General features: G+C 36.9%; 1 long non-coding RNA gene across 1 annotated transcript; it reads left to right on the plus strand.

Annotated features, from left to right (window-relative positions):
• Window positions 1–8,429: 8,429 nt before the first annotated feature.
• LOC131223018 (uncharacterized) lies at window positions 8,430–16,616 on the plus strand. Its single transcript, XR_009160262.1, has 13 exons — window positions 8,430–8,780; window positions 8,971–9,092; window positions 9,294–9,349; window positions 9,444–9,543; window positions 11,425–11,553; window positions 11,657–11,731; window positions 12,649–12,790; window positions 13,694–13,808; window positions 13,955–14,011; window positions 14,177–14,326; window positions 14,575–14,731; window positions 15,579–15,720; window positions 16,440–16,616. It is a non-coding gene; the product is annotated as an uncharacterized LOC131223018 (long non-coding RNA).
• Window positions 16,617–17,643: the final 1,027 nt, after the last annotated feature.

Below are 17,643 nucleotides of genomic sequence, written 5' to 3' on the forward strand. Positions count from 1 at the left end.
AATTTAAAATCTATTAGAACTAGAACCATTGTAATCGATTGGACATTGAACTTGGAGATTCAATCATCTACTTTGATTTGGTTCTACCGCACTGCGAAGGAGATATTCAGTATTTTACATATTGTAAATTCCTTTCTATTATTTTGGTTTCTTTCAAGATTTGCGGAAAAATCTTGTTATATTGGTTATCCGAGGAAAGCCAGGAAAACTCCGAAGTGGGGGTTTTTTAATTGTGTAAGCCCACATACAAAGACACAATTGTAAGGGTTTTGGGTGAACCCGGGAAAACCTATCTTTAGTGAACGCTAATATCCCTGTGTGAGGATATTAGGAGTGGAGTAGCTTTTTGTGTGGCTGTTGTATAACAGTTGGTGAACACACAGGCGAACCACTATAATCCCTTGGGTTGTGGTTGATTGTTTTATTCTTCTAATTTTTTATTCCTTTTGTGGGATGTATGTATGGTGGTGAATGTTGTAATTATTTCAAGCTTTGTGAGAATGTTGTAATAGCTTAGAATTTACTTTCTGCTATTCCTTTATAAGCTTGTTTTTCAATTTCATTTTGAAAGTTGTTCGAAGGTTACCCGCCATTTTTATGGTGTATGGGTCCCTAGAACAATACATCTTTAATTACAAGTTATTTCAAATCAATTCATATTTGTTTTTGTATTCCTACTTCGATTTGAGACTTGATACAAAGACCTTCTAGAAATACAGGTTGTCCTACCAATAAACTCGCTTTGGTGTAAGGCTATGTCCTTAGAATACACGTCTGTATCAACCTCTCAAGATCGAATTTTGAGGTTGTTTTTCTTTCGCATTATTATTTAATTTGGCTATCATTTTCTTTATTATTCAGTTATAAGTTTTTATTTGGCATTGTCCTATTCACCCCCTCTAGACATATAGCTTGGCCTTTTAATTTCCCATTAATGTACCAGTTAAAGTTCCATAAGCAATCCACAAAAGAAATCCACAAGCATGAACAATTATACAGGATAATCATAAAGCATGTAATACAACAATTCAATTTCCACCAGTTAACACATGTGATTATAAAGGGAGATCAATTATGAATTTAAATAAAAACTATAACTTAAGCTAATGAGAAGATGGAAAGCTCAAGGGGAAGAATCATCACCTTATTGAATCGCCTTCTAGTGTCGTTAAGTGTGTGCGCCCTTAGAATTGTATCCTACCATAAATCATGAACTTGTACAATTAGGTCCAAGTTCTAATCACTACCAAGGGTTTAAGATCATAACTTAGGGTTTAGATTATATATCTTAGGGTTTTAATGTAGAATTTAGGGTTTCTATCCTAGGGTTTAGCCTTAAACTTAGACTTTAGGATTTTAATCCTAAATTATTAATAATATTATTATCATTATTATTGTACAATGGATTGAGTAATATTCCTATTAGGAGTATTAATCTGTCGATATTAATAATGATGGTTCGTAGATCCACATTTAGATGTATCACATTATCTAATATTCTTATACTAACCAACCATCTTCTAAATAATATGGGTAGTAATAATGGAGTATTTACTAGTGAAAATATAATAAGGACTAATACTAATGATTAGATTAATAAGTATTATGCTAATCCCATAAAGGAAGTCATGAATATTTTCTAATGCTAATATTAATTGTTATTATTAATGAATCCAGATATTAGGATCTATTATGACTTATGACACTCTACAATTAGGCCCAAAGCTCAACTTACTATTTACATTTTAAGTATAGGTCTAGGGTTTAGATTAATTAAGTCTAGGTTAAGTTATAGGATTTAATATGCCAATTGATGTACGATTATTCACTATATTAATGATATTAATAATCGCAAAACCGTCATTGATACTAGCGATCATTATTAGCTATCATGACAACTTTAATCCTTATGATGATATTATGATATACTAATAATGGTAACGTTGAAAGTAATAGATGAAATACTGCTATTTATCTATTGCAACTTTATTTGTAATAACTAGTTTTTGCATAGGTTGTCCATCATTGGTTAATCATATCTAAGGTTAACAAATCTTAGTAATAAGAGTGTATCAATTATATTAATACAATGAGACATGTCTAGTCTAGAAGGAAAATATTGACTCATTAAGTCGACTCAGTTGAGTTGGAAAGATTACCTGATGACGATTCCTAGCACTAAGATCGGGACAGTAAGCCCCTACATCGTCAATCTACTGACTGAGTATGATCCCCGAATAATATGGGATTCGGGTCAGCCTGACTCAGTGAGTTGACTCAGTTTGAAACCAGGTTGACTCGATCTTCCCTCTCATTTCTCCTTCTCAACTCTTTCCCTTTTTTTCTTCTTTCTCCCTCTCCCTAGCCTTCCACAAGGCCTGAAATGAACTAAACCCAGCTAGCAACTCGCACTAGCGAGTCAATGGTTGACGACTCGGATGGCTGGGTCCATTTCCTTCTTTTTCTCTCATTCTCACTCTTCTTTCTTTCATCTACCAAGGCCAGTAGCATCGCTGGACGATCCGACTCGCCCTAGCCTGAACCGAACTCGGCAGCGAGTCAGGTCGACTCGGTGCTGTACAAGGAGCACAGGCAGCAATGCAGCAAGGCAGCCCCACTCTCTCGCACTCATTCTCTATTCCTTTCCTTCTTTCTTCTTCCATCACTGGGAATGCCAAGCAACCAGCCTAGACCGGACCAGACCCGTACCCAATCTTGGCAGCGAGTCGGGCTCCTGAGTTCGACCCATTACCAGTGGTTGCACAATGGCTCCCATTATTCTTCTCTCTATGCTTTTCTTTCACTTTCTTTTTCCTTCTTTCTCTCCCCACACCATCACCAGTTGGTGAGAGTCGGAAAACGGCATCTCGAACTGAGTCTGACTCAGTTGGAACGGCAGAAAAGATGGTTGCCATTAGTGGCGGATCTCGAACGGAGGCTCCCTCCTCCAATCCAACAGCATGGGATGGTTCATATGGACCGTAGAAAACTTATGGATAGGCTTTTTCAAAGCTTTAGGATCGTTTGGGCGGTGGGTTCGGGAGGAGGAGAAAATGGATAGTTTCATGGCTGCGTCTGCAAAAATAGAGGGTGAGCTACTGTTCCTCGATCCATATGCCTTATATACTCGCCCTAATCTTCCCTGAACCGTTGGATCAACAGCCAGTGGTCCGGATCTCCTTAGGCCAAAACCGCCTCCAAAACCGTGGGTAGAATGGAGACCGGTCGTGGTTTTGAAGCCCTAAACCAAAGCTAAATTGGACGGCTGAGATGTGTTCGAACGGAGGGCTAAGATGAGAGGTTTTCTCCTCACACGGATCGCTCTCGTGGCAGCAGTGGAATGGGATTTCCGTTTTTGGAAAGTTAGTTTTTCACAGCCCATTAGCAACTAGATTTGTGGCCACACACGTGTACATCTCCATGAGAAATGACCTAGGTTTTGGTCAGACTTTAGTCATGCACACGATGGACGGTTTGGATCCCTAAACTGGGTAGTGGAAGTGGGCCATGATTGAAGCAAACGGAAACAGTCCGTTTGATACGGGCGTTGGCAGGAAACAGAAGAGAGAGGGATTTCTACCCTTTTTGAGAAATCACGGGTCAGCCTATGTCTGACCGTTTCAGCGATCCGGTGTGCAGTGTTCACACCGAACATGGTGTACGTGCACTCCATTTTGGCGCCCATTGTGATTGAATCACGAGATCTGCACCGTTCGTTCCTCTTGGGGGGCCCTGTATTAGCCTCTGACCAAAGATGGGGTAGATCCAAGGTCTAGGTGGGCCATACAAGTTGATTACTAGCTCCAATTGTGGCTTTATATTGATCTAGTGGTCGGATCACCCCGAGATTGGACGTCAACGGTTAAAAGGGTCCTAAAGGGCCATTTGTAAGGCTTTCGTCATACTTTACTAACTAATACTAATATTAACATAGATTGCTTTACTTTTGTGTATTATTTATAATCAAAATATTTGAAATCTCATACATGTATATAAATATAATCTTAATATTAACATACTACTAATTACATGCTGCTGTTCACACATTTATTAATATACATAATTTATAATATACAATATCGTATTATACGTATAAATGAATTGAAGATTGTACAATATCTTATTTAATAAAAATTAAATTTGTATTTGATAATATTGTTAAATAATATACAATTCCATTAAAGTATCTAATGATTTTTGTATACATACTTATAAAAGATATTCAATGCTACATTATTATTTGTAATTTGATTTTATGTTGTGATATTATTATTCCTTGTGTTTATTTAATATAATATTATTTTCATAATATTTATATACATTAAATATATACATACAATTTTAGCATGAAATTTTAAATCTTTATAAAGTACATACACTTCATAGCGTATATATTTAGGTTGCATTATTTATATATTTATATTAAATTAATCTACATGGTAACACTCGAGTACTGTAGAGTACGGGGTGTTATATTGACCTTGCGAGAACCTAAAAATTGATGTTAGTAAGTTTTGTGAGCCCCATCATGATGTGTGTCGAACATCAACACCGTGCATTTGATGTGTCCCCTTTAAGTTATGAGATATCTCAAAAATCATCCGTATACGAAACTCAGGTGGGCCATACCATCTAAAACCATGTGAAGACATCCTAAAAAATATAAAAGCACTTGGTGGGGCCCACATTAGTTTTGGATGCGGCTGAAACTTGGTCTGACCCCTCATCCAAGTGGGACACACATAATGAGTGGGTTGGATATGTGAATCACATTTAGGCAAGCCTAATATATGATTATGAATATTTTAAGGAAACCCCTCTCCACTACATTTAGGTGAGTTACTCAGTATTATTAGCATACTGAGTAAACTCTGTGGGGTCCACCATTATTTATTTAATTTATCCACTCTGTTCATCCATGTTAACAAATAACTTGAGGCCTAAAGAACAAAAAGAAAGCATATCCAAAGCTCAAGTGAACCACACCACAGGAAATAGTGTGATTGAACCTCTACCATTGAAAATTTCCTAGAGGCCATAGAAGTTTTGGGTTGAGCAAATATTTGTGCTTTCTCTTCATTCACATCCTTTTGATATTATGAATAGGTTATGTAAGGGTCGTGAATACTTTAATAATATTAATAAAAAAATATATATTTTTATCTTATTTTTTTTATTATTTATTTATTTTAAATCTATCTTATTTCCTATCTTATCTAAATCATTAACTCGTTTAGTTTAAATATACCTCTAAACCCTCCCCGCATCTCTCAAGATAAAAAGAGTTCTAGTCAAACTTAAATATTAACAAAAAAGCTACCTGCGACAATAGAGAAAGGGAGAAAGAAAATTTTGAAGTGCTTACATCGGGTATGTATATCGTCCTCATTCTAGTATTTTTATATATCTAATATAATTTGATTCAGTGAATGCAATGAACGGTGTGGATTGGTCACACGTTCATTGTATTGCATTATGGGTGGAGGCCCTTTAAAGGTGAGGTGAACCTAAAATTATGTAATTGTAGTTGGTGTGAATCTAATCAAATTAGATTTGGTCTGTACGGATCATATGATCCCTAAGGCCAAAATATATAAGAGCCCTAATATTCAGATCAATATAACCATCAGATGGGCCACATTAGTTAGACCTAGAAGTATTTGATAAATGAATCTTAAATATTTTGCGCAAGTGTTGCTATCACTTGGCGTAGAAGGTCAAGATGGGCCATTGGTGAATGTGTGGTTAGATCCACACCACTTCTCAAATGCATAGAGGTAAAACATGACAAGACCTCAAAAATCTGAATGATCTGACCATCCGATGGACCACCCCGATTAAGTAATTATTATTCAATTTTATAATCTTATAAAGGAGAAAAAAAAGAATAGAAATTTGAATTATTTAATTATTTTGGATCTGGCCGCCTAGGATGTTAATCAAAGGTGGGCCCTACCATGTAATACAAATAAATGAATAATAATACCGTTGATTTAATTGATAGGACCCCGACATTCAAATCAACCTAATTACATTGCAGAGTCAATACAACCAAACTTAGGTGAGTGACCCAACTTGTCTCATAATTCATTAAAATAAAAATAAATCATTGTGATTGTTTGATTGATTTACTAGTTTGAATATTTTGATATGATAATTGTACGATAAATTTATATGTGAATATTTTAATCGAGACAACTATGCCAAATATGAAAAATATGCATTTACATATCATCCCTCATTCATTGCATTGCATAATGCATGGTCGAACCTAGGGGCCCTCCCTGGAAGAAATGTCGATCCTGGTAGAACGTTACCAGATGCGGGCTATGCCCAAGCCTACCGAAAGGTGGAAGCCTACCCAACGGGTGGATGCGGGTTGACGACCTCCAACCCAAGCAGATGGACGATCACCCCATCTGATGCATTCATAACCCATTTTATATTCATATCTTTATACATATATTTTTGTATTATTTTAATTATTATGATTATGAACCAGACTGGGTTATATCACTAAGCCTGGCCAGCTTACATTTTTTATTGATGGAAAAACTATACAGAGGACCCATTAGCAGATGACGTGGCGCAAGAACCGGAAGGATCTACTGTACCTGAACACGACCCACCTGAAACATGACCATACTTATCTGAGGATGAAGTGACGGCATTGGAAAATTTTTGATTATATGTTTTATTTTGTTAGCACAGCTTAATTAACGAATAATGCATACTGGTATTTATTTTGAGACTTTAAAGAATTATTTAGCTTTATTTATTGGATCAATATTAACTTGGAATAAATATCATTATAGTGTAATGGTATAATAAATCAATGATTTTAAGGTTTATTTTATTTTAAGGGTTATCAAGAATTATAAATGCTTAGTTGATTGGTGTTATGTATTATATATGTGTGATTGAGATTATGGTGGACTTTATATTAAATGTAAATATCATATGCGATTAAACTAATTAAAGAATTAAGTTAGTATACTTTGTGTATAAGTTACGAACCAAAACTCAGGTCTAAGAGTGCACACTCTGTACCCGGATTTTAGGGAGTGACAGGTTGGATGACAAATAAACATTACCGTGGGCCCAAGGAAGGTATCAACCTAGAAATCATTATTCCACACTGTTTGGTGTGGCATGGTCCACTTGAGCTTTCGATTTACCGAAAATTTAGGATCAACCTGCACCGTTCATCCATTTTTTGAGATCATTTTAAAGAATTATCCAAAGAATGAATCATATCCAAAGATTAAATGAACCAAACCACAAATACCAGCAGGGGTGATGATTTTCACCGTTAAAAAATTTGTAGGGCCTACCATAATGTTTATTTTCCATCCAATCTATTCATAAGGTCACAAAGACCTGGATGAAGAGGAAAAACAAATTTCATATTGGTCCCAAACTTTTGTGACCCCTAAAAGGGTTTCAATGGTAGACGTTCAATCCCCTACATGTTTTCAATCGTGTGGTCCAATTGATAGTTAGATCTGTCTTATTTTTTGTCTCAAGCCTTATGACGAGCTCGCCACATGGATGGACGGTTTGGATATAACACATACCACATGATAGGACCATATCACCCAGCCCCCTCTCTCTGAGACGGATTGGCTACTCCCCCTGGCACCAGCCTATGGCAGGTGGTCGGTGCTCTGTGGGCCCCATTATGATGTATTTGTTTCATCCATTCCGTTCATCCAATTTTACAGATCATTTTATGGATAAATTATAAAAAATGATAGGGATATAAATCTCAGGTGGACCACACCACAGGAAAACAATAATGATTGGATATCCACCATTAAAATCCTCCTAAGGCCCACTGTACTGTTTATTTGGCATCTAATCTGTTGATTGGGTCATAAAGGCCCAGATGAATAGAAAAAATAAATATCAGCTTGATCCAAAACTTTTATGGCCCCCAAAACGTTTTTAATCGTCACCGTCCATTCAACACTGTTTCCTGTAATGTGGTCCAATTGAGATTTCTCGATATATCTGATTTTTTCTCTCATAACATAAAATGATCTATAAAAATAGATGGACGGCATGGATGAAACACATACATCATTGCGGGGCTCAAAAAGCACCGACCACCAGCCATCGGCGGTGTCAGGGGGTAGCCAATTCGTCTCCCAATCTGCGGATTGGCTACTGACAAGTTGAGCAGGGAGACTGCTATGAAGTGACGTCCCCCAGTTCCGTGGCCCCACCATGATGTATGTTTTGTATCTACGCCGTCCATCCATCTGCAGAGATCATTTTAGGGTAAGATCCAAAGAATGAGTCACATCCAAAGCTCCAGTGGACCCCACCAGAGAAAACAGTGGCGAGAGTGACACCACCGTTAAAAACTTCTAATGAGAACTGGTTAGGGCGCTGGCCCTAACCATCCCGTCTCTCTCTGCGCCTCTCCCTCCCTCCCTCTCTGCGCCTCTCCCTCCCTCTCCCTCCATCTCTCCTTCTCTCTCTCTCTTGCGCCTCTCCCTCTCTCTCTACGCCTCTCCCTCTCCCTCTCCCTCTCCCTCCATCTCTCCTCCCTCTCTCTCTGCGCCTCTCCCTCTCTCTCTCCGCCTCTCCCTCTCCCTCTTCGGTCACCTCTCTCTATCTCTTTGTTTGATCTAAAGGAGGGAGACAAAACCCTAACCCTATCACAACCACACGCCCCAATGAAATCTAGTCGCCGGATTCTATCCAGAGACGAGAAATCCAGCCAACAATCATCGAATCCAAGTATCTGGTTTGAGATCTTTTGGGTTCTTCTTGTGCGTTGGTGCATTTTCCCTGTTTTGGATTTTTTTTTTTCTTTTTTGTACAATTATGGAATGAAGTAATTGAAAATCTTATACAGAGATTCATTGGGATTTAAACAGAATACCCATTTTAGATTAATACTCCTTATTTTCCAACCAGGCTCTAACCATTTTTTTTTTTTTTTTCATTTGTTTCATGTAGGTGTTGGAGATTAATGCTAATCCTCACAGATACTTGCGAAATCTTGCGCGATTTCAGCCATAAATCAGCCAAAATCATCTACAAATGCATCAAAACAAGTTGTTGAAAATCTGAAGTCGCAGGTGAGAAACCTTTGTGACGATTTTCTATGTATTTTTATTTTTTATTACTGTAAATTTTCCTTTACTTTCTATGTTTTAATGCCAATTTCCAAATTTGAGGAATTCAGGGTAGAGAATGGCTTTCAGGTTTTTTGTTTTTTTAAAGGGGATTTGAGGCTTTTGAATTGTGATGCATACCAAATGTTTGACGAAATGCCAAAGGAGACGTGCATACCAAATGTTTGACTGATTACATGTCTTTGCCATTTACCAAAAATGTAAGTTTCACTATCTAGAGGCAAGCATTCATTTGGAATATTTTCTCATAGATTTAATTGTGGACACTTGTTTCTTATTAAGAGAAAGTATCAGGTTTATAGGCCATCTACCATTATTCAGCGTCTTTCCAGGTGATTAACGAAACTCTACGGATGACGAATATTATCAATGGGGTATGGAGGAAAGATTAAAGGTATTTGTGATGGTTTAAAAGCTTCAGAGATGCAATGTATATCATTGGACACATATGAATAAGTGTGTTACTGAGCCTACCTAAATCTGATAGAAGTCATAAAATTTTAATGATTCTTCAGAGATGCAATGTATATCATTGGTGCATGCATATGTAGACGCCTGGTTTTTTGTTATTCCTTCACATGGGTAAGGTTCCTTGTTTGTTTGATTTTTATTTTTATTTTTTGTTGCATCTTCACAGCGCTAAGGTTCCATGTCTGTTTGGTTAGAGTACCCAAGAGACAACAAAGTATATGCAAAAAAATGCTCTGCATTTGCTCCCTCAATATGCTCGTAGGTGTCTTATGCTTGCATCATCTGAAGTTTCTACTTAAAATTTGATGCAATCAGTTGTTTGCGTTGCTGTAATACTAATATGACATGGGCGGAATAGTCGATCGTCCTAGTTGGGTTAGCATATGAAAATGGAAGATGCTCCGTAAGATGTCTTTGTTGTGCAAGTCTTGTCTTAACTTTGGAGTTGTGTTTGGATGCTCGGTTGAAATTATTTGCAACAGCTCAATTCAACAACAAGGACAAATGTAGGGCTAACCCATTCAGCAATTGTCCACCAATCCAATGGTCAGATAATCAAATAAGCATAATTTTTGCTACATGATACATCTAGACTGGGATCCATAATCTGGACAGTTCACTTTGAAATTGCTTGTATGCCAATTATGGATTTTTACTGGTGCCTGTGTATAATATATTGAACTCTGCAGAATATCAAAGTTCTTCTCTTGATTTCATGCTTTAATTTGAGAGGATCCGAATTGTTCATATGCCAGGATCCATAGCGTGTTGTGGACCATGCTCCAAAAGTCTCCTTGATGAGACAATCCTAAACCTTTGAGTATGTGGCCTGCAAAGCATTAATTATCTACATTCATTGGAGGAAAGATAAGGATTGGATGGTTCAGATCTTCCTATCTGGGACATTTCACACAATGTTCAATCCATAGTGGGGGTTCATTCTTTCAAACTTCAATAGTCTAGATCACCTAACTGAACAACCTGCTTATACAATGCTAGCCTCCCATAATTCCTATTAATTTTATGCCTTGAATTGTCTTTCATGTAATATCTGCGGTTTTCAACATGAGAGTATATGATTTTAGCAAACACTTGTCTAAAGACACAACCACTGGGATTTGAGCCTCTTTCACCCTTATGCCAAATCGGCATTAAAATTGTTGCATGGAACAGCATGCTATTATTAATTATAGTTGTAGTTCATTTTTGTTCGGCAAGTATGTGAAGATGAAATATATTTGGTAATTTTTGTTGCATGTCAATGTATTGCAGATTATTTTCTTCTTTATTCATTCAAGGTCCTTATCGTTCATGGATTCTGTTTTTCTTGACTCCTGAGGGTGTAAACAGAGAAATGTTAGCCATGTTAAATTACCGGAGCCAGTATTTACAAACAGACAAAAACACCCTTTTAGATTTGTATACACCCATCAGTCATTCTTTGAATTGAAATAGCTACACATCCTTTTTAATTTGCATACATCCATTTTCCGTTTCAGAGTTCAAATACTGTTGTATGATTCTAATCCCAAAGATGAAAAATGGTGAAGAATTACTCTCTCAATCTTGACATTTGTGGGCATGTGGACTTGGTTCATCTCAACATTTTTGAAATGTAACCACCAAATCCTCAAAATGGACAGAATTAAAATATATTACCACTGGGTTTCCATTTCATTCCTTTGTTTTTATATATTTTTGTTTGGTTCATTGGAAATGGGTATATCAAATGTTAGATATGCTTGTTTCTTCTCTGTATATATCTCTCCATTCATTTTGTCAAAATTATTCAAACTTGGATCAGGGTCCGTACTACTGTTGTATTGGTGCCGACAAGGCATTTGGGCGTGACGTTGTTGATACCCATTACAAGGCCTGCCTTTATGCAGGCATCAACATCAGTGGGATCAATGGCGAAGTCATGCCCGAACAGGTAAATATTGTTTCGTCCTTATGTTTCGTTCTGCTTTATTATTATTATTATTTTTTTTTATTTTTTGATTCATCATGGTGTTTGAATCTCATTTCTTATGCAGTGGGAGTATCAAGTCGGCCCTGCTATGAGTATCTCCGTAGGCGATGAGTTGTAGGTTTCTCGCTACATTTTGGAGGTATTCTTAAATGCATTGTTGATTCCGTTACATAATCATCTAAGCCTTATTCCAACTAATGGGTCTGCTGCATGAATCATTTTCTGCCATTCCACTCCAAGAGTGACAACTTCAGTTAGACCATAGGTCATCAAGCCTAGTTGATTCCATTATATGAAATATTTATGTACAAGGGTTGAATAATTATTAGTCGCTCGGTTAAAGACCCACATATTTAATTCAACCATCAGAAGGGAACTCGCGTCAGGATCTTGAATCCTACCCTTCCTGCATGTGCCATGTGGCGTTTGTAGGATCTAGATCATTCATCAGGTGGGTACCCCCATGTGTGTATCGTAACCTGAAAATCAGACTGTAGGTGTTCATGAGATGGGTGATACGTCTACTTTGAATATCGACCATTTGTCAATTCTTTTTAACTGTCCATCTTCCATACGGTTGTGGATTGGAGTACTATATGATATGATTCCACTACTTGTGAATGCAAGTTGGTTTTCCTTAATAATGCTTGGTTTTCTGTAAATAGAGGATTACAAAGTGTGTACTATTAATTTTCTTTTCGTCCATATGTTTTCTTGGATAGATTCGTGCAACCCATCTTAACATAATAGCCAATGTGTGATTCTAAAATTTTAACGTCATAAGATGTCACAAACTTAACTGAGGTTATGGTCCCCGACAAAGTGGAATGGCAGAACAAGATTTGTGTTGCTGACCCCAAGTACTTGGGGTAAGGCTTAGATGATGATGATGATGATAACATGTCACAAATTTGTATTGTTTTCAACATCTTTTTCTTGTGTGACTTTGGATGCATTCCAAACATATTGCGCAGAGTTCATGTTTTGCCTCCAAAAATAAAGATTTTTTTTTCAAAACATGGAAAGACTACTCAGTCCTACTTCTTGTAACTTCAGCCACTGCTTCAAATGGAGGGACTGCAGAAAGATTTGGTTAGGGAGACTACTGATGGTGAACTAGCAGCTGCAACAAATATGAGAGTTGCAAAGGTGAAAAGAAACATAAGGCGGTCGAGTGGCAAGAAACAAGCTAATCAAGGTACCACTCTCTTTTACTCTACTCACACCTAAGGCAAGATATCTTCTCTCCTGACAAGCCAGTAGAGTGAAAAACATAGATTGTATCTAATCAAGTTGCACACAACAGAAACCATCTTTGAAGACAGAAGCACACTGAAAATGGAAAATATTGCACAGATATAGTGGTGATATTATTCCTTTTTCTTCCTGTATAGTGATAATGGTTGTAGAAAAAATGGATCTATATATGCAATGATCACCATTCATGTGTAGGACTGTAAAATCAAAGAAAAGATCACTGTGTGCTTAATATGGATGGCCATGAAAGCTGCAATTGGGTCTTGATATTTATTCTGTGTCAGAATCTTTTTCTAGTGTCTTCCTTCCCACCAAAACCTTTTTCAACGCCTCTATCATTGCTGCCATCCATCTTCTGCAAATCCAGCATCGTCCACTAGATCTTTCAGCCCCTTTGATGTGATAGGAAGCCTATTCTTGGAATCCCACTTGCGTGACGAGTTCTGTTGTTGCTCCAGCTTCACTGGAAACCATTTCTGGGCTCATTGTTGTGTGTTGACACCAATTCTGAGAACAGGTACCTGCAAACTTCCCGGATCTTTGGTCTAGCATGTTGTGGTTCATATCCTGTTGCTTCTAGTTGTGCCAACCGCCCTTCTTGGTAACGTTGGAAGCAAATTTTAGGTTTCATCCTATTCATATCAGCAGTAGTTGGTTGGATTCATTTGATCTATTTGGTTTTCTTTTACAATGGCTGAAAAGCCCACATCTTAACAAGACACGTGTCCTTTAAAAAATTGTCCTTTAAATGTTGTAACCTTGAATATCTCATTGTTACTGTGTTATTCTTTTGCATTACTCAGGTTCCTTCAGTTGTAGTTACATATACCTCCCTGTTCTGTAGCATTGGTCCTGGATCACTGTACTGGAGACAGACACATCGGCCTGCTGTATTGCAATCTCTTGGATGCATAGCACAAACTGCAATGCCTGTTTATGAAACCAAAGAGGGGGAAATTGTGGGTTTTATAACGAGCAAAATATTAGAGTGCGGCAGCATATGCTTTCCTTGGCCTTTACAAAACTGAACCATCTCATGCATGCTATTGTATGTTTCTCCCATTTTGACAAGATCTTCTCATTTGGATATATTTCTCTGTTTCAGGAACTAAAACCTCTTAGGAAAAACAAAGTGAACTTTGTTTATTGAAGGTCAGTCAGGGTATGACTAGTTTATTATCCTCTAGTTATTTCATGTTATGAATCTTAATACATGTAACAACAATTTCTTTAAAATTTTTATGATTTTTTGCAATCCAGTTACCATATGATTTGCTTTCACTGCTAATATCCCCGCTTTGTTCCTTTTCATTGTTTTTCTCTCTAGTTTTGCATCGCAGGTATTTGGTAGTAAAACCTTGGTGAAAAGCTTTTTACCTATTAAAGATGCTCATCTGCGGCCGGGGATGGAAACCCATTTGGAACTCCTAAAATGCATGCTCTCTTTTGGAGACATTTCAAAGGTTGTAAAATCAAGGTATTATAGGCCTACTAACATGACAAACTTTTTCATCTCTTGGCGATGGGCATCCTTGCCTTCATTTACACTTATCATTTGTATAGGAATTATCTCTTGTTTGAATAACTATCAAGTGTAAGATTCAAAAAATATATATATAAACAAATCTTACAATTTGGCGGAACCTGACATTCTTTACAAGTTTAAAAATAACATAAACAGTTGAAAAACTGATTATATTATGTCTTGACTCTTGATTATTGCAGAAGGATCGACATGATAGAAGGGTTGGAAACTGTGGCTAACCTCAATATACCTAAGGATCTTTCAAGTCAAGAAGCAAATGAGTATCTGCGAGATGCATGCGCAAGATTTGATGTCAAGTGTCCCCCTCCTCAAACTACAACGCGGCTGTTAGACAAGGTATTCTAAAAAATTTGTTGTGTCTTTTCTTTCCCTTTCCTTTTTTGCTGGTGTTACAATTGGAAAATGTGTGCTGATAGAGAAGAAAATTGTTTATGACTGAAAAAATGTTTGGTAAAGAAAAATATTATTTAATATAAATAAACAAGAACAATACTTGGCCACTTGATGCTGGCGAATGCCAGTATAAGGGGACTGCCATCTATGGTTGATCGCCAGCCAATATATGCAATCAGGACACAGCCACTTCTTTGAAATTATACCGTGTTAGCATTTTTGTGCTTGTCCAGCACTTTTGGACATGGTTCATTTAAAAAAAAGGTTCTTCGATGTTTAATTGTTCTTATCTTTTAATTTTGGATACTTTCGTATATGTAAATAATTGGTCTTCTCTTGGTTTTGTTGTTACTAGTATTATTTATTTTTGTAATTTTTACACAAATAATTATGATATACTATAAAAATATAATACATACCATTTAAAAATCCATACCTTTCTATGGACATGCTTAGGAATCTGACTTCTAAAAGTCACTTCATCTGACACCAGTTATCTGTGTTGGACACTGACAAATCCGACTTCTACCAAGTTACATGTATGCCGATCATATTAGCCTGGAGCTTTTTCAGTATTTTAAAAATATTTTATTTATTTCTGCATTAGTTCCATTGATTCAATAAATTGGGTAGGGGCTACAAGATTTCATTGGGACAGGCTCCAATTCTTTGCAGAACCTTAGTTGGTGCATAATCAGCATACAGTGTTGTGTTTGTGTGGTTTTTCTTTTCTAGTCTTGCTATTAGTTGCAGTATAAAAACTGTGTTTTCTTCTGTGATTGGATGGCAGCTGGTGGGGCATTTCTTGGAGGAGACGTGTAAATCCTACTTTTATCATAAATCATCCAGAGATAATGAGCCCATTGGCTAAGTGGCACAGATCGAAACCCTGCTTGACAGAGCGTTTTGAACTCTTTGTAAACAAGCACAAGGTATGCTGGTGCCATTTTTTTCTCAGGTTCTAGATATATTTCCTCTCTTACATTCTAATTCAATGCTTCCATTAATCCAACTGGTCAGCACATGTGAACTAGAATACATCCATGTGCCAGCATGGCATGGCAGAGAGGTATAATAGTGAAATGGTGAAATAATTAAGATGGTTACTAGAAAATGGGCTATGAAATGCATGGTAAAAAGTAAAATAGTGAAATAATTAAGATGTGCGAGCATGGCATGGCAGAGACGTATGAAATGCATGGTAAAAAGTAAAATAGTGAAATAATTAAGATGGTTACTACTAACAGAATACAGTTTAGGCAAACTTTTGCCCAAATAGGGTCATGTTAGTTTTGCTGGATGAGAATTCCAGCAATTAGGGGAATTCCAGCCAAATGTAACTACCCACTTATGAAGTTCTGATGTGATTGTGGTGATAATAAACCAAAGAGAATTTGTTGCGCACATACCAACCTGGCATGTTTTGGTAGGAAATGAATAGATAGTTTAATGTTTTTTTTTTTTTCTTTTTCTTTTAATGTGATTTGTGTGATGGATGGTTGTAAGTGTTCGGTCTATGTGATTGAATTTGCTATTTTTTTCCTTATTTTTTAGTTCCAAAGTTATCTGGGTTTTTTTTTAGTCTAATACCATCCCTTGCACTTGCATTAAGCACTTCTGCGGGCATTTTCAAGTTTTGTATCTTTTACAGCATACATGGCTGACTCCAATGGTGATGGTTCTAGCAAAACTGAAGATGTTAATGCAACTGACAATCATGGTTTTTTTTTTCCCCCCCTCTGCCACAACTTGACAGTCATTGAAATCAACTGATTCAGGTGAGATTTTACGAGGACATTAGTAATGAACTGCACACGCATTGGATTCTTTTCCTCAGTTTGATCTCCAAATTCTTGCATTTTACTACTGATCGTATTTGTTTTAGTTGCAATGCATGTTTGGGGATCTATTTATCTTTTCTTCTATTCCATTGCACCTAGAGCTCTTCCTTAGCTCTGGAACTGTTTGCCTCTCTATTTATTCATTAGTTGCCTTTGGCGTGAATCTCTCATATACATGGAATCTAAACCATGGATATCTATTTAAATGGGTACATTTTCTCTTCTTTTTTTTTCTTTCAAATAGACAATCTGTGCTTGACCAAACACATGATGTTTTTGTATATAATCAAGTTTCTTCATGTGGTCCCAAACAGTCAACATGCATGTGGGACCAGCCTGATGAGCATACCAGCCTGAATTATGGGCCAGGGCATCTATACATATAGGGTTCATCCACTGCATGGATTGTGCTGATTTTTGCACAAGGTGCTCCTCATGGTAGGCCCACCTTTTGGACAAGTTGGATGTTGCATGCACGACAGGTTAGAAGAAGTCCACTGGCTTGACAATAACCTACGGTCCAACTTAGCTAAACTTGATGCATTACCCGTGCTTGTAAAAGAGTTCGGATTGTTGGGAAATAGGAATTTCCCAGTTCCTACACTTTCATTTGGTCATGTCGTTAGACACTAGTGCATTAAATGCAGATTGCATTGCGTTGTTGTGTATTGATTTCAACATCTAAAGATCTTTTCAAACTTAATTGTGCTCTCCCAGTGAATGCTATGAAGTTGAGAAATGCTCTTGGGTCATTTCCTCTTTTATTGAATTAAGTTGTTACCAATTTTGTGAATAGGATTCTTATCAAACAATAGTGTGAATTATTTTTTGAATGACTATCCGGTGCAAGATTAAAATAATAATAATAATAACGTATCAATAGTCTTTTATATTTATAGATATTTTAGAGTCGGACCAAATCCGTCGCTAATTTATGAACAACGAAAATCAACGACGGATTTGAGGTAAAATTCTTACAGATATTAGCGACGGATCTTATCCGTCTCTAATTTC

Source organism: Magnolia sinica, chromosome 13 (genome assembly GCF_029962835.1).
Source record: "Magnolia sinica isolate HGM2019 chromosome 13, MsV1, whole genome shotgun sequence".
NCBI classification, from domain to species: Eukaryota; Viridiplantae; Streptophyta; class Magnoliopsida; order Magnoliales; family Magnoliaceae; genus Magnolia; species Magnolia sinica.